Source organism: Dermacentor silvarum, unplaced genomic scaffold (assembly GCF_013339745.2).
Source record: "Dermacentor silvarum isolate Dsil-2018 unplaced genomic scaffold, BIME_Dsil_1.4 Seq667, whole genome shotgun sequence".
Lineage (NCBI taxonomy): Eukaryota > Metazoa > Arthropoda > Arachnida > Ixodida > Ixodidae > Dermacentor > Dermacentor silvarum.
Genome location: NW_023606600.1, coordinates 63,582 through 71,552, shown reverse-complemented (window position 1 = coordinate 71,552; position 7,971 = coordinate 63,582). Strand labels below are relative to the sequence as shown.

Genomic DNA, 7,971 nt, shown 5'->3' with positions numbered 1-7,971 from the left:
GCCATATATGACAGTAGAACGCCTATTTGTACCCTTATATGACGTTATAAAGCCTTACTTGCAGTCATATATGGTAGTATTAGGCCATATCTGGACCATTATATGGCAGTATAAGGTCATATCTGGACCCTTATATGGCAGTGTAAGGCCATATCTGGACCCTTATATGGCAGTATAAGGCCATATATGGACCCTTATATGGCAGTATAAGGCCGTATCTAGACCCTTATATGGCAGTATAAGTCCTTACATGGATCCTTATATGGCAGTATAAGGCCTTATATGGGCACTTATATGTCCAAATATGGCCATATATAAAACATATAAGGGCCATATCTGACATTTCCGTAAGGGTAGCCACGTTAAATGTACGAGGGCTCAGCGCAAGAAGGCGGCAATGCCAGCTAAGTCGTCTACTCTTAGATAATGACTTGCATCTTGTGGGAATCCAAGAAACCAAAATAGAGAGCCAAGAGCTAACCGACATAATGGTGTCCAATTTTCGTACTCACTTTGATGTGTGTGTTTCTCACGCTGTTGGTGGATCAGGTGGTTGCGCTATATTCATTAGAAGAAACTTTGGCATTTGTGTGCAGTCAGTGTTTTCGTGTGATACTGGGCGCCTTTTAGTGGCTGATTTTGTTTTGCGATAAGGATTTCCGTGTCATTTGTGTCTACGCACCGAAAATCGAAACGGACCGGCGATCCTTCTTTGAGCATCTTGAAACGTACGTAAACTGTCAGAAGGTGGTAATACTGCTGGGCGATTTTAACTGTGTATGCACTGCTGACGATCGCGCAAAACGTTCACACGTTCGCGACAAGAGTGCTGAATTGCTAAATGCGATGGTGCACGATTATGACTTGGAAGATGTCGGTAGTGTCTTCGCCAGTGGTACTCACCCGCAGTTTACCCACTTCCAGCGTGATAGCCACGCTCGGTTAGATAGATTATATGTGTCAGCCGAATTGGTGCCTTTGTGTAGTGAATATGATGTGCAACCCATTGCCTATAGCGATCACTGCTTGGTAACTACCACCTTTGGGAAAAGATAGATCAAACACACCTTTAACTGGGACCTCTGGAAATTGAACGTGCAGTTGTTGGGTGACGATGGTTTCGTTGATGCTGTTGCGAACGAACTAGAAAGCCTGTGTTCAGTCCAACTAGAAAGCTTCGCCATTAAATGGGAAGAATTTAAACAGGAAGTTAAAACTATGGCTATTGAAAGAAGCAGTGTACTTCGGCATAACCTGAAACAGGCAGAAACAAACCTCCGCCACCAAATGAAATTTTTCATCAGCATGGAAAGTGCCCAGCCTGGTGTGTATACCAAGGAAATAAAGGAAGTAAAAACCGAACTCGAAAGGATAGACTCTGAGAAGTACAAAGCGGCCGTTGTGCGATCAAGGTCTGAGAAGCTGTGGGCGGGAGAAGCGCCAACAAAACGAGCCCTCTCAGACGAGAAAAGGTACGCGTGTCGGAAGGAAATCCGCCAGCTAGCTAAAGGCAATGATATCACGACCGACCAAAACGACATCAAGGAAGGGATCGCCGATCACTTCAAAGCCATCTTGAGTCAACCACGTGAACCTAAAGATGGCTACCAGATGGAATTCCTTTCATTGATGCCAAAGCTAGATGAAGAAGTTAAGACACGGCTTGAACATCCCATTACCCTGAGTGAGATAGAGTGCGCAATAGACGATTTGGCCCCCGGTAAAGCACCTGGGCCTGATGGCTTAGGGGCCACTTTCTATAAAACTTTTAAGTCTGCGCTGGCTCATGTCCTCCAACTAGTTACTAGCGAAGCGTACGACCGAAAAAGATTGCCCCTGTCTTTCACAACATCGCATATCGTACTAATCCCGAAGAGTCATGATGAAAAGAAACACTTGTTGCCTGGCTCATATCGCCCGATAACTCTAGCCAACGTTGACTATAAGATATTCACGAAAGTTTTAGCAAAACGACTGCAAAGTGTCATCAAAACATTGGTAGGGCCGCACCAGACTTGTGGCATTAAAGGCCGCAGTATTACAACAAATGTACACGTGGCTCGAAGTGTGCTAGGGTGTTGCGATGCGATTGGCGATTACGTCGCGATGATGCAGATCGATTTGGCAAAAGCCTTCGACCTCGTCTCGCACAAGGCTCTACTATACATACTTGAACACACGAATGTGGGCAGTGTGATAACGCAAGGTGTCACGATGGCTTACAAAGACTGCTCAACGCGAATAATTGTTAATGGGGAGCTCACCGATAGCTTTCGTGTGCTCTCGTCGGTGCGTCGAGGATGCCCGCTTTCGCCCCTTCTTTTTGCCGCTTATCTCGAGCCACTCTGTTTGGCCATTAAAAACAACGAACGCATAGCAGGCTATCGACTACAGGCGGCACATGTTAAAATATTGGCGTATGCAGACGCCATCGCGATTTTCTGCACAGATAAAGCGAGCATAATAGAGGCAACTGCTGTAGTCGAAAAGTTTTGCAATTCAACTGGAGCCCAGATAAACTGGGATAAAAGTTATGGCTTCTGGCAAGGGAGTTGGGAAGACAAGCCGGAGAGTTTTTCTCGATTGAATTGGTCAAGGTTACCTACACAGTACCTGGGGGTGCCTCTCGGAAGTTACCGTGAGCCTGAACCGTACTGGCTCGACCAAGTTTCGACAGCAAAGGAAAAGGCTGACGGTTGGAGAGGCAAGCAATTGTCAATGTTTTCTAGAGCCACTGTTTGCAACCTTTTTTTAGTTTCCAAGATATGGTATGTTATGAATGTGTTGTGTGCTGCGCGGGTAAACGTACAAAAAATTCACCGCATTTTCGCCACTTTCATTGGGCCTCTACCTGGGAGAGGACGAGTCGAACAAATTTGTTTTTGCCGGACAAGAAAGGTGGGCTGGTCTGGTTCACTTGTTTTTGCAACAAATTGTGTCACGCTTTGTGTTTCTGCGGGATCAAATGATCCCTTTCTTGGAACACTAATTCAAGCACGGCTGAGTAGACCTCTTCCGGGATTTGTTGTTTCGTCGGCTCAGAACATGCCGGTAACCGTGACTGGGTACCTGCATGAAGTGGTGCTGGCGCATAGGATGTTGAATGTGCGTTTTTCGCTGCAGTATCTGTCCACCGTTACAAAAAAAAATTGTACAGAGATCTTGTGGACACGATGCTACCTGTACCTTTGTACCGTTCGCCACACCGTGGAGGCCCCGGACAGGACGTTCTAAATAGAGTCAAGAAAATGCCAGTAAGGCCATAAACTAAGTCTTTCTTTTTCAAATTACATACAAACACACTTCCCGTTAAGACCTGGCTACATAGCAAGGGTATTTTCATCCCCTGGACAACCGACTGCTTTTTATGTAAAATACCAGAAACAATAGAACATGTTTTCCTAGATTGCTGGGACCCGATCTTTCACTGGGACGTTCTGCAGAGAACGCTGAAGAAACAGTTACTCCTGGACCCGTATGGGATACGCTTTTTGCCAATAGATACCTCAGAGGAAGTACCGTATGACCTCATTATGGTCCTGGGCCTCCACGCGATGTGGAAAACTCGCATGCAATTTGAACATGCAGACATCGTTGTGAAACCGGTGCGAGAACACTTCATTGAGAGTGTTGTTTACGTGAGAGACGCGTACAAAGTACTGCCTGATCCACCACAGTGGATGTCTGTACTGGATGAACTGGTGTCACTGAAAAGATTTTAGTGCTGTGCTAGCCAAAGTGTGGCTAGCACGTTTTATCCTTTGTAACCCTTGAGTTTGTACGTCGAAGACGGCAATAAAGAAAAAAAAAAGAGTGGCGCAGTGGAAGCGTGCTGGGCCCATAACCCAGAGGTCCGTGGATCGAAACCACGCTCTGCTACATATATTTTTATTTTTCTCACATTTTACAGAAATATCTAATCAGCGCGTTATTTCATGCCGCGTGCAATATTGTATGCCGTGAATCGCTCTCATGCACGACGCTTCCTTTCCGCGCTTTAAGAAGCTTAAATCGTTTATTACAAATGTGAGCGAATTTAGACGCATTAACAGTAAAGCAGAGTGGCGCAGTGGAAGCATGATGGGCCCACAACCCAGAGGTCCGTGGATCGAACCACGCTCTGCTACATCTATTTTTATTTTTCTCACATTTTACAGAAATATCTAATCAGCGCGTTATTTCATGCCGCGTGCAATATTGTATGCCGTGAATCGCTCTTATGCACGACGCTGCCTTTCCGCGCTTTAAGAAGCTTAAATCGTTTATTACAAATGTGAGCGAATTTACACGCGTTAACAGTAAAGCAGAGTGGCGCCGTGGAAGCGTGCTGGGCCCATAACCCAGAGGTCCGTGGATCGAAACCACGCTCTGCTACATATATTTTTATTTTTCTCACATTATACAGAAATATCTAATCAGCGCGTTATTTCATGCCGCGTGCAATATTGTATGCCGTGAATCGCTCTCATGCAGGACGCTTCCTTTCCGCGCTTTAAGAAGCTTAAATCGTTTATTACAAATGTGAGCGAATTTAGACGCATTAACAGTAAAGCAGAGTGGCGCAGTGGAAGCGTGCTGGCCCCATAACCCAGAGGTCCGTGGATCGAAACCACGCTCTGCTACATCTATTTTATTTTTCTCACATTTTACAGAAATATCTAATCAGCGCGTTATTTCGTGCCGCGTGCAATATTGTATGCCGTGAATCGCTCTCATGCACGACGCTTCCTTTCCGCGCTTTAAGAAGCTTAAATCGTTTATTACAAATGTGAGCGAATTTACACGCGTTAACAGTAAAGCAGAGTGGCGCAGTAGAAGCGTGCTGGGCCCATAACCCAGAGGTCCGTGGATCGAAACCACGCTCTGCTACATATATTTTTATTTTTCTCACATTTTACAGAAATATCTAATCAGCGCGTTATTTCATGCCGCGTGCAATATTGTATGCCGTGAATCGCTCTCATGCACGACGCTTCTTTCCGCGCTTTAAGAAGCTTAAATCGTTTATTACAAATGTGAGCGAATTTAGACGCATTAACAGTAAAGCAGAGTGGTGCAGTGGAAGCGTGCTGGGCCCATAACCCAGAGGTCCGTGGATCGAAACCACGCTCTGCTACATATATTTTTATTTTTCTCACATTTTACAGAAATATCTAATCAGCGCGTTATTTCGTGCCGCGTGCAATATTGTATGCCGTGAATCGCTCTCATGCACGACGCTTCCTTTCCGCGCTTTAAGAAGCTTAAATCGCTTATTACAAATGTGAGCGAATTTACACGCGTTAACAGTAAAGCAGAGTGGCGCATTGGAAGCGTGCTGAGCCCATAACCTAGAGTTCCGTGGATCGAAAACCACGCTCTGCTACATCTATTTTTATTTTTCTCACATTTTACAGAAATATCTAATCAGCGCGTTATTTCATGCCGCGTGCAATATTGTATGCCGTGAATCGCTCTCATGCACGACGCTTCTTTTCCGCGCTTTAAGAAGCTTAAATCGTTTATTACAAATGTGAGCGAATTTACACGCGTTAACAGTAAAGCAGAGTGGCGCAGTGGAAGCGTGCTGGGCCCATAACCCAGAGGTCCGTGGATCGAAACCACGCTCTGCTACATATATTTTTATTTTTCTCACATTTTACAGAAATATCTAATCAGCGCGTTATTTCATGCCGCGTGCAATATTGTATGCCGTGAATCGCTCTCATGCACGACGCTTCCTTTCCGCGCTTTAAGAAGCTTAAAATCGTTTATTACAAATGTGAGCGAATTTAGACGCATTAACAGTAAAGCAGAGTGGCGCAGTGGAAGCGTGCTGGGCCCATAACCCAGAGGTCCGTGGATCGAAACCACGCTCTGCTACATATATTTTTATTTTTCTCACATTTTACAGAAATATCTAATCAGCGCGTTATTTCATGCCGCGTGCAATATTGTATGCCGTGAATCGCTCTCATGCACGACGCTTCCTTTCCGCGCTTTAAGAAGCTTAAATCGCTTATTACAAATGTGAGCGAATTTACACGCGTTAACAGTAAAGCAGAGTGGCGCAGTGGAAGCGTGCTGGGCCCATAACCCAGAGTTCCGTGGATCGAAACCACGCTCTGCTACATCTATTTTTATTTTTCTCACATTTTACAGAAATATCTAATCAGCGCGTTATTTCATGCCGCGTGCAATATTGTATGCCGTGAATCGCTCTCATGCACGACGCTTCCTTTCCGCGCTTAAGAAGCTTAAATCGTTTATTACAAATCTGAGCGAATTTACACGCGTTAAGAGTAAAGCAGAGTGGGCGCAGTGGAAGCGTGCTGGGCCCATAACCCAGAGGTCCGTGGATCGAAACCACGCTCTGCTACATCTATTTTTATTTTTCTCACATTTTACAGAAATATCTAATCAGCGCGTTATTTCATGCCGCGTGCAATATTGTATGCCGCGAATCGCTCTCATGCACGACGCTTCCTTTCCGCGCTTTAAGAAGCTTAATCGTTTATTACAAATGTGAGCGAATTTACACGCATTAACAGTAAAGCAGAGAATGGCGCAGTGGGGATTCTACTTCCGGCCGTGATAGCAAACGGACGCTTGTGGAATGGGCTCCGCCGGAGCGGTATCAGCGGCCCAGGTGGGCCGCGGAAACAGGTTTTTTGCTGATGACAGCCAGGACTATCAAGTTGTTCTGCGGTCGCTGCCAACAGGTACATCTGTTGCGAATACTGTTTTTCTTCACGGGGACTTGAAAGCCAGGCCTTATCGTGTAGAGATTTTCGGGACATGTTGGTTCATCTTGAGTGCTCCCTGAAGTAATAGCTTTGGGGGCGTTCCAGATGAACCACGTTTGGGCCGTCACGTTCAAAAGTGCCGAAGCTACTAAGAAGATGGTAGGAATCGGTGAAGTACGGGTCAGGAGAAACGGTGCCTTGTGGTTGACCCCGAAAATCAAGAAGTACGTATAAAGCTCTACTGGGTACTACATAATGTAGCAGACGAAGAAGTGCGTTCTGCCCTGGCACCGTACGGGAAAGTGAGTGATATCTACAAGGAGCGCTGGCGAGTGCATGGAATAGCTGACAAGGGCTCGTCAACGCGCACAGTTGGTCTGAAGCTCAAGCCTGGTGTGACGCTAGAAGATTTACCCCATCAGTTGCGGGTTGCAGGAATCATGGCTCTACTCGTCGCACCGGGACGCCCCCGCTATGCTTGAGGTGCCATTCTACGGGTCATATCAGGCGTGACTGCCGGGTACCGCGGTGTGCTAAGTGTCGGCGATATGGCCATGATGAAAGCAGCTGCGTGCGAACCAACATAAACGTGGCGGGTGTCAAAGCGAATGAAGAAATATCGACGGAACTTCTAATGGACGAGGCAGACGCGGCTGAAACTACCCCCGAAGCAGACAGCTCGCGAATTCCTGGTGCGGCTAGCACCGCCCACGTGAAGCAAAAGGATGCAACCTTTACTGAGGAAGTGACCGCCAACACTTCGACCGAGGCTGCAGAGACATTGGTGACGGGCGCCCCAACGAGCCAAGGCAATGCACCTGGCGTGAGGGTCGAGAAGACCCTGCAACTACAGACGTCACTATGAGTAGTGCCAGCAGCCTTGCGTCAAAACGACTCCATGAAGATGGCAAAGACGGGCACGCGACCGACCAGATTGCAACGGATGAGCCGCCTGTGAAGACGACACCTATTCGAAGGGCTACATTGAAATTCACACCAAAAATACCGCTCGAGCCACGGCCCAAGCGGAAACCGCCGGCCCCGCCGGCGACGTGACGTGACGTCCTTTTTTTTTTTTCAACCGGACAATAGCAGCGGAGTTGACCGGAGGAGACAATGCGTCGACGCCGCCACGGCAAAATCAAAGTTGGAATCAAAATGGCTGGAGTGACTTGGATATGCTTTATAAATGTGAGTGGGTTGTCGTCTTGTATTAAGCAAGGTACTACCATGCGGTTTTGTGTAG

The 7,971-nt window shown here is 46.7% G+C and overlaps 2 non-coding genes across 2 annotated transcripts; both read left to right on the top strand.

The window, feature by feature from the left end:
* Positions 1-5,541: 5,541 nt before the first annotated feature.
* Trnam-cau (transfer RNA methionine (anticodon CAU)) lies at positions 5,542-5,613 on the top strand. The gene has a single exon. It is a non-coding gene; the product is annotated as a tRNA-Met (tRNA).
* Positions 5,614-5,790: 177 nt separating this feature from the next.
* Positions 5,791-5,862, top strand: Trnam-cau (transfer RNA methionine (anticodon CAU)). The gene has a single exon. It is a non-coding gene; the product is annotated as a tRNA-Met (tRNA).
* Positions 5,863-7,971: the final 2,109 nt, after the last annotated feature.